The sequence below is a fragment of the Callithrix jacchus genome, chromosome 1, assembly GCF_049354715.1.
Source record: "Callithrix jacchus isolate 240 chromosome 1, calJac240_pri, whole genome shotgun sequence".
NCBI classification, from domain to species: Eukaryota; Metazoa; Chordata; class Mammalia; order Primates; family Cebidae; genus Callithrix; species Callithrix jacchus.
In genome coordinates, this window is record NC_133502.1 from 136,839,559 (window position 1) to 136,848,995 (window position 9,437).

The 9,437-nt window shown below is 34.5% G+C and overlaps 1 long non-coding RNA gene across 1 annotated transcript in view; it reads right to left on the reverse strand.

Annotated features, from left to right (window-relative positions):
• LOC118151676 (uncharacterized) overlaps positions 1 to 6,910 on the reverse strand; it is a 121,315-nt gene extending 114,405 nt beyond the window's left edge. Inside the window, exon 1 of the long non-coding RNA XR_004740111.3 lies at positions 6,871 to 6,910. This is a non-coding gene — a long non-coding RNA (uncharacterized LOC118151676). The remainder of the gene's footprint in view (positions 1 to 6,870) is intronic.
• Positions 6,911 to 9,437: the final 2,527 nt, after the last annotated feature.

The following is a 9,437-nucleotide window of genomic DNA, read 5'->3' on the forward strand; positions in this document are numbered from 1 at the left end:
TGTAAAAGGACAGAAATGATTTCATGTATTCAGAACTAACAGATAAAAACAATTTAGTACATTAAGTGTTAATTGGTAAGAGTGTTTTTCCTTTTTTGTTTTTTTTTTTTTTGGTTTAAGTGACTTTTGGAAATAACTGGTAGCAGTGTTTTTCCTTTTTTGTTTTTTTGGCATAGGTGACTTTTGGAAATTCTGTTAATCCTGGCATCTTCCAGGCAGGAGTTTCAGAGCAGTAGATAACTTGGGAATATTATTCCTTTCTAATTTTATAAATACATATTGTATTCACTTATTCATTCATTTTTTTTCAGTGTGAAGGTGATGAGTCACTTTTACTTAATCTAATAGTTGTATGCAGTAGTTCAGATCATTCAGACCTGAATGTTTACCAATTAGAAAAATAACCTATAAGATATTCTGATATTTCTACCTAGCTTCCTTTATGAAACTTAATCATATTTTAGTAACTTCAGTGCTCTTTAAGTTATTCATTTTGTCTCTTGCATCTAAACCACTACACTATTCTGAAAACTTTGATTCCCATGTCACGATTCATAGGATTCATTTGCTAACAAATATCTATTTATATATTTTTTATAATATGCCAAGGAGGGGTTCTACAGATAAATGTTTGCCCCTTGATTTAATGCCAGCTTTTTCAAGATGAAGTACAAAAAAATTTTCTTTCCATACCATTGTGTTCCTGGTTTGTACATGTTTTTAACTTTTGTGCTATAGTATCTTAGACATGGTGAATGTACAGCTTAATAAATGAAAGCTAGATAACTGAAATGTTCTTACCTAGGGTTAAAACCTCATTGAACCAAAGAATTCACTATCTTATTTTAATGCTAATACCTTCTTTCTATTTCTCCTTAATGCACTGGAAGGGTTATCTTAGAAAATCTGACTCTCCTGGGGCCTCCTAACCACACCTGTCTGTGATAGCTATATTAGGCAGTCCTCATACAATGGGTTAGAATGCTTTATGTTGACAACCATTTTAGACTGCCTAGGCAATGAGAGGTATAGTGTCACATGGATTTTGGAAGTTAATGTGTACAGAAAGGAAAATTTATCACCTATTTTACCAGGTGGCCACTGCTCCAGCAGGAATTAGAAGTGGCCTTTTGGGTAAGCAGGAACTGATGATTTTAGGCTCGTCTAAAATCACTTGTAGCAGTAAAAGATGTTGCTCTAATAATCAGGATGTTAGCCCCAGTGTTCTGGAGAAGTTCCAGTTCTATAATTACTTCTGCCTACCTACTTTCTTCCCTATAGTTTTAAAAAGATTATTTTCTCAGCCTTGAAAAGAAAATTTTAAAAGCTAATAAAGCCATACCCAGTTAAAGCAACACTATAATGACTTAATACATACTTACTGAAATCTAAATTTAAGAATAAAGTGACTATACATTCTCTTATCAAAATTATTAATTATATTCTTCAAATAGATCTTTGTTCATATAAAGACAATTAGAAACAATCATGTTAAAGTACATGTGAGAATTTGAAAATTTCAGAAATGTTCTATTTGAAATACAATTTTTAGAAAAATAATCACCAGACAACATAATATTAACTTTATTTTCTTTTAACTACAGGCTTTATTCTAAACACTATTAATATATTAATATGCTTAACAACAATTCATGATTCTCAGGTCTCTGGATTGACATGTCATTTAGAATTGTTTACTGGTGTCTTTAAAAATTCTCCTTGACATTAGTAACAAAATTCCAATAGTGGAAAGGTGAATTGGTACATTTTTAAAATTGCTGCAATATTGTTAATTCATTTCAATTCTCAATATAAAAAGAACTTCCAGGTTGCAAAGAGAGCTTTGATATTGCCCTTGCTACTCTCAGAGGAATTGAAAACTTTCCTTAATGGCTGAATAACAAAGATTTTTTTTTAAAAAAAGAGCAGTTGTATTTAAAACAATGCAAACGTAATTTTTTTTGCATTTGATTTATCAGTTTTTACAGTAAAAACCCATTGTGGTTTAGCTATTAAAATTGTTTATTACATGTTATACACGATGCGATTAATAATATATTTTACAAATTGAGCACTTTAATCCAAAAATTCACAATCTGAGATCCAATTTTTAAAACTTTTTGAGTGCCAAGATGATGCTACAAGTGAAAACTTCCATACATCAGTACTTACACAAACATTTTTTATGCACAATATTGTTTAAAATGTTGTAAAAATAAAACCTGCCTTCATCCTATGTGCATAATAAGGTGTATATATAAAACATAAATGAATTTCACATTTAGACTTGGATCTCATTGCTAAGATATCTCATTCGATATATGCAAAAATAAAAATCTGCAAAAATCTCAAACCCAAAATATTTTTGATTTCAAGTATTTTATATAAGCCAATCCTCAACCTATATTACCATGTTATTCTTATGTAATTTTTATTAGTCTTCTGTTACATCACATCAATGACCACATAGCAAGATTTATATCATAATACAATTTTAGAAAAACATTATTTTCCTCAGTTAACAAAAATGCAAACTTCTAGAGATAGAATTGTTGTTGTTCTGCTACCTTCTTATTTTAACTGTGCTTGCTCTTCTGAAAAATATATTTCTCACTGCCAAACTTCTCAGTAATGTGACAAGTGAAGTCTAGAAATCATACACTAGAGAATAATCTGGGAAGCACTGTAACAGGATGATCTAAAGGTTGTTTGGAGGGGATTAGCAGAAAACGGCATAGCTATAGAAGAGTGGCTCTGGATGTTGGACAGTATCTGTCACTATTGGGTTAATGAGTAAGACTGTTTGGTGGCTGACATGAACATTACTTTTCTCTTACCAATGCTAGTAGCATAGAGAGGTAGTATTAAAGTAGTTGCTTACTTTTATGACATTTTTTTCTCATAGAATCTGTCAATCATTTCATAAATAAAGCAATGGCCTTTTATGAAGTTAATAAAGTACAAATGAATTGAAGATGGATTCTAGAGTTAACAAGCCATTGGCTCATGAGCGTAGTATCTTAATCTCCATAGCAAAGTGTATTTTAATTAGTCTTTTCTCTGATAGATAGATTGGGTTCATTCAAGTTTGGAAATGTTCCTACTGCAGAGGACTCCATCACAATATTTTCTTGCATGTAACTTGACATAGGAAGTAAGAGCATTTTAATCTCTTGACGAAGTTCTTTCTTCCTTTTTCTCATGCACTTATGAATAACTGCAATACTTCTAGTCTCAGCATACCTACTGATCTTTCTCATCCACTGATTTCAAATATCCAATAGCCCCTATAGACTTTAATATTTGTGGTGTTAATAAGTACCTTAATATTTAAAGCTGGAATTTTCAGATATGGAAAGGAACATCTAACATGATTTTACCAAATTCACAGAGTAAGATAAGAGTCCAACAAAAGTCATTTTAAAAAATCCTTCCAAAGTTTGAGGTAAAATAAACTTCATAAAGGTATGATATGGGAGATGAAGAGATATCCACATTTGGCAGAAGATCAAAACACAGTATCTTTCCATTTTAGGTTAATACTGCAAATATAGGTATATTTTATTGTATAAAGCAAAATGTACTACCAGAAATATCTTGTGCATTTCTTTATTCAGGAATATAGTCTATTTTACTGAGTGCAGTATGGTGAGCCAGATGAATATAATGCAAAATATTATTGAATTGGTTTCATCCCATATAGCTTCTAACTTTGCCTACCAAAGATAGTAGTGTTTTAATTCTATGCAAATATCTTGACTTCCCTGAGTATTAGGAGGAAGATTAACTCGATCACTCTTTTCAGCTCTGAGATATAACTCTGAAGTAGACAAAATCTTCATTTTTAAAAAATATACATACATTTTAGAAACAAGAAACCAACTTAATATATTTATTATGTTAATTTACTGACTGAAGAAATTTCAAATACTTTATGCTTTTAGGGGGCAATTATTTGAAATTATGCTTCCTACTGTTTACAATCTAGTTTTTACTTTGTGTGTACCTGCCGTGTTAGATGCATATTATGCATAGTTAATCTTATTGATTAATTTACTTTAAAAATTACTTATACATTTACACTTAAATTCACATAGAAATACAAAGGATCTGAAATAGCCAATTTTGTAAAAAACCAACAGGAGGACTAACATTATATGACTTTAACCTTTATTGCAATGCTGCAGTCATCAAGGCAGTGTGGAATTGGCATAAGGACCAACAAATAGATCAGTGAAAGAAAACGGAACAGACTCCAAGAACATTCTCACACTGAAATGTGTGGAATTAATCATGGTCAATTGATTTTTGACCAAAATGTGTAAAGGCATTTTAGTAGCTAGAGCAATAATTAATCATGGTCAATTGATTTTTGACCAAAATGTGTAAAGGCATTTTAGTAGCTAGAGCAATTGATATCTGTATGCAAAATATGTGAATAAACTTAAGTCCATATTTCACACTATGAACAAAAATTAACTCAATGTGAATCATGGATCAAAATGTAAAATCTACAGCTATAAAAATTCTAGAATATGACCTGAAGAAAACATTGATGAACTTGGGTTATACAAATGTATTTTAAGATGTAATACAAGCAATGTCCATGAAAGAAGAAATTGATAAATTGGGCTTTATTAAAATTAAAAATACGGCTGGGCATGGTGGCTTATGCATGTAATCCCAGCACTTTGGGAAGCTTAGGTGGGTGGATCATGAGGTCCGGATTTCAAGACCAGCCTGGCCAATATGGTGAAACCCCCATCCCTACTAAAAATACAAAAATTAGCTGGGCGTGGTGGTGACTACCTTTAGTCCCAGCTACTTGGGAGGCTGAAGCAGGAGAATCGCTTGAATACAGGAGGCGGATGTTGCAATGAGCCAAGATCCTGCCACTGCACTTCAGCCTGGGTGATAGAACAAGATTCAGTCTCAAAAAAAAAAAAACTTAAATGTTTTTTCTTTGAAGGATACTGTAAAAATATTCAATATACAAGTTATAGACTGGGAGAATATATTTCCAAGTCATATTTCTGATGAAACACTTATATCTCTTAAAAAAAACCTAATATAAAACAAATGGGCAAAATGTTTAAACAAATTATTAACTAAAGAAGATATGCAATTAATAAGCATATGAAAAACATGCTGAACATCAATAATCTTTAGGAGAATAAAAATGGAAACCATGGAATACCATTACACATGTATGAGACTGACAAAAATTAAGGAGACTAATGATTCTAAATATTGTCAAGGATAGGAAGAAACTGGAATTTCTATATATTGATAGTAGGGACAAAAATAGTATGACTACATCAGGAAAAGTGGTACAGTTTCTTAATAAATTAAGCATGTACTTATACATAATCTAGCCATTCTGCTAGTAGGTATTTATTTACCCAAGATAAGTGGAAGCATATGTCCTTATTAGAACTTGTACATAAATGATCATAGCAACTTAATTACAAATACAACCCAAATGTTAATCAGTGGATAAATGTATAAGCAACCTGCAGTGTATCTATAAAATTGAATGCTATTTCAGAAAGCTTATCTATGCTTTATCTGGAAATGGAGAAAGGGGGTTAGAAGGGTGGGAGCGTGGTATTACAAAGAAACATGTAGAAACTTTTGGGAATGCTAAATATGTTTATCATAATTCTGGCAGTGGTTTCTTGAACATATACATATGTCAAAACCCATACAATTGTACATTTTAAATGTGTGCAATTATACCTCAATAAAACTCTTTAGAATATGTGAAATTATTATTCAAAACCGAATCCTTGCATGCAAAGTCCTTGTAATATTATTAGTAAAAAATACACATTAATGTAAAACTAGAGAAAATAATTGTATTATATGAAAATACACACACATATATATGATAGAGATATTAATGAAAACTATATGGAAAAAATTGAGTCTTAAGAACAATATATATTGTAGGGCAAAGTGGAAGATGGAATGGGAGAGCAAAAGTAGAAAGAAACATTTGATTAACATTATACTTTATTGTTAATTTGAAAGAAGCAAAGAAATTTTATTAACCTCTTATTTGTTTTATCGTAATTTGGTTGGTGAATATTGTAGCTACAGCCCATACAAGGTCAAATAATATTGCTTATGGTCTCTAGAGTTCAGGCAGTTTTAATTGCACATTGGAAAACAAATATGTTTATGCTTTACAGTGTGTGTAGTGTTTAAATTGAGGAGAAGGGAACATCTGGAGTGTTATAAAGTGAGAGGCATAACTACAAAAATTAATCAGCTGATATTTTTCATTATCATATGGCTAAATGACTTTCAAAAGACCGTAGTAGCTGTGCTCATTTGGACCCGATATTAAAATGTTTTAAGTGCTTTATGGCATCACTTGGACACTAATATACGTTTTTAAAAGATAATACTTTAGTATTAAGAAGAATACTGAAGAAGAAAGTAAAAGTAGCAAGAAGCCAATTTGATAACCTCTCTTCACTTGGCCAGTGAATATTTTATTCTAATTGTGCAACTAAATGTGAACAAAAGTAGTTTCAGGGAATTTTTATCATAACATTTTTCCATAGAAAATATTATTTTTGAGGCTTTTGTCTTTAGATCCTCTCTCTCCCAGCCCTCTTTGCCTGTTGCAATCTATACATTTTTCTCATTTAAGCATTATTCTTCTATGATCTGTTCCAAATATTCAGGCTGGCTTTAGTACTCCTTCTGTTCGCTATATTTATATCATGTTTCTCACCTCGGTAGGTAGCATTTAGTCTACCTGGTTGATTATCTGTTATCTTTTTTGTTTCCTCTTCTGAGCCAACTCAGACCCATGGCTATAAATCTGCAAGTAAATGCATTGAAACTACTAACACTCACCATATGTGTGATTGAAAGCATGGGATTCAACATCTTTTTTTTGAAATATCACTAAAAAAAAATAAAAAACAAATATAAAGCATATCATCTAATAAGAAAATTCAACAGTTACATTGGAGAGTTTATATAAATTAAGAGCTATATTGTTCAAATCGACAACAAAACTAAATTCAGCCATGCAAATCAACAACCAGACCTATTATACAGGCTACTGAAGAAATGTATATTGATTTAATAAGATAACCCAGGAAACTTCCAGAGTGTGCTTTATAGTGTTCTGATGGGTAACTTAAATAGTCCTCTGCTCTGCATATAACAACAGCTCTATTTGTCCTTTGTTTCTAGGTTACGTAAAACTCATATGAACAGCTTTCTAATCATAAATGAATGATTTTTGTATGCCATACATGAAGCATGTTAGAGCTAGAAAGAAAAGCAAGGTGATATATTGGTAACTTTATCACAGCTTATCACTGCTGAGGCACATCCTACCCTCTTACCAAAACCAGGGATTTCCTATTAGCACAAAACAATGATAAGGAAACTCATTCATTTGCTATACTGATCATTTATTACAGATTATTATTACTGATCATCCTATAACTTATATGAATGGACAATGAATTACTATTGGATATATGAGGCAGATGAAGAGGGGAAAACAAAGATAACAAGCCTAATTAAAAAATCAACTTTCAGGAAAATAGGGAAATATAAAATTTAAAAATATATGTTTAATTTATATTGTCAGAAATTCAATATTTTACCTCCATAATACAGTAACAGGATACTTTAATAAAAGAACAATTGGAGATTTGGTAAGTGTTTAAATATTATTTCAAAAAATTGATTCAATTAATAGCAGAAATTCTGTGGTTGAAAAGAAAATTTGTGGAGAGGACTCAAGATGGCGCTGTGAGAACAACCCAGGATTGGAGCTCTCGTTGAATCCGCAAAGAGGTGAGTCGGAGTTGCATTTCCAGACTGATCTTTGTTGCGCACAGAACGGGGAAACTCCCAAGTGTAAGGAGACACGGGATGCCAGGCAGTAAGTCTGCCTGGCGAAGCCGGCAGCCGGGGCGGCGGCGGCCGGCCCTACCCAGCAATCCCCACAGGGCGCGCTTGTCCGGTGTGCCCTGTTGAACCGGCAACCTGAGACTTGAGAGGGCTGGACTTGAGACTGAATGAGACTTGGACAGTAGGCCAGCCCAGGGGATTGCAGGGACAGAGCGTTCGGGGTACCCAGTGGGACGAACAAAACCACGATTTCAAACTATCCCGAGCAGACGGTCCGAGACGCTCTGTGGAAGAGGGGCATCCACCACTACCGAGGCAACATGCCCCAACTGAGATACACGCCCATGGTGACACAGCCAGCCATTGCCGAGGCAACCCATCCCTACTGAGATACATGCCCACTGCTGACACAGCCTCCTGTTGCCGAGGCAACCCGTCCCTACTGAGATACACGCCCACTGCTGACGCAGCCTGCCATTGCCGAGGCAACATGCTACAACGAAGAGACTCCGCTGCGGGGCGTGGCGGAGACCACAGCAGAGCCTGCAGGAACAGGGCGAATCACACAACAGCAGGGCGGAGACTCGGCAGGAAAACAGTGGCTAGTCTGCCTCCTAGCTGGGCAGGACACCTCAATGGACATCGAAAAATAAAGCCCGAACCCCCCAACACAGAGCATTTGAGAAAAAAAGGGTTTTTTTAATGAGCTCTGTTGCAGCAGAATCAAACATAGAAGCCTAACAGCCCTGAATGAACAACACAGCTCACAGCTCAGCAGTTGAACCACTATAAAGTACAAACTGTCTCCTCAAGCAGCTCCCTGACCCCTCTATATCCAAAAGACTGACATTTGGCAGGCATCATCCTGGGACAAAGAGAGCAGAAAAAGAAACTAGTAGCATCCCTCGCTGTGCCACAGCTGCTAGAGGTGCACCCCAGAAAAGCAGGGCCTGGAGTGGACCTCAGCAGTCATACAGCAAAGGGGCTAGGCTGGTAGAAGGAAAACCAAGTAACAGAAATACTTCACCATCAACAATCTGGGTGTCCACTCAGAGACCCCATCGAAAAGTCAGCAACTACGCAGACGACAAGCGGATAAACCCACAAAGATGGGAAGAAACCCAGCGAAAAAAGGAGGAAAACACCAGAAACCAGAACATCTCGCCTCCTAGAAAGGACGAAAACTCCTCACCAGAAAGGGAACAAAGCTGGATGGAGAATGACTGTGACAAAATGACGGAATTAGACTTCAGAAGTTGGATAATGAGAAACTTTTCTGAGCTAAAAGAACATGTATTAAATCAATGCAAAGAAACTAAGGAACTTAAAAAAAGATATGAGGAAATGGTAACAAGAATGGATAACTTAGAGAGGAATATGAATGAATTAAAGGAGCTGAAAAACACAATACGAGAACTTTGCGAAGCATGCACAAGTTTCAATAGCCGAATTGACCAAGCAGAAGGAGGAATATCTGAAGTCGAAGACCAACTCAATGAAATTAAACGAGAAACCAAGATTAGAGAAAAAAGCACAAAAAGGAATGAACA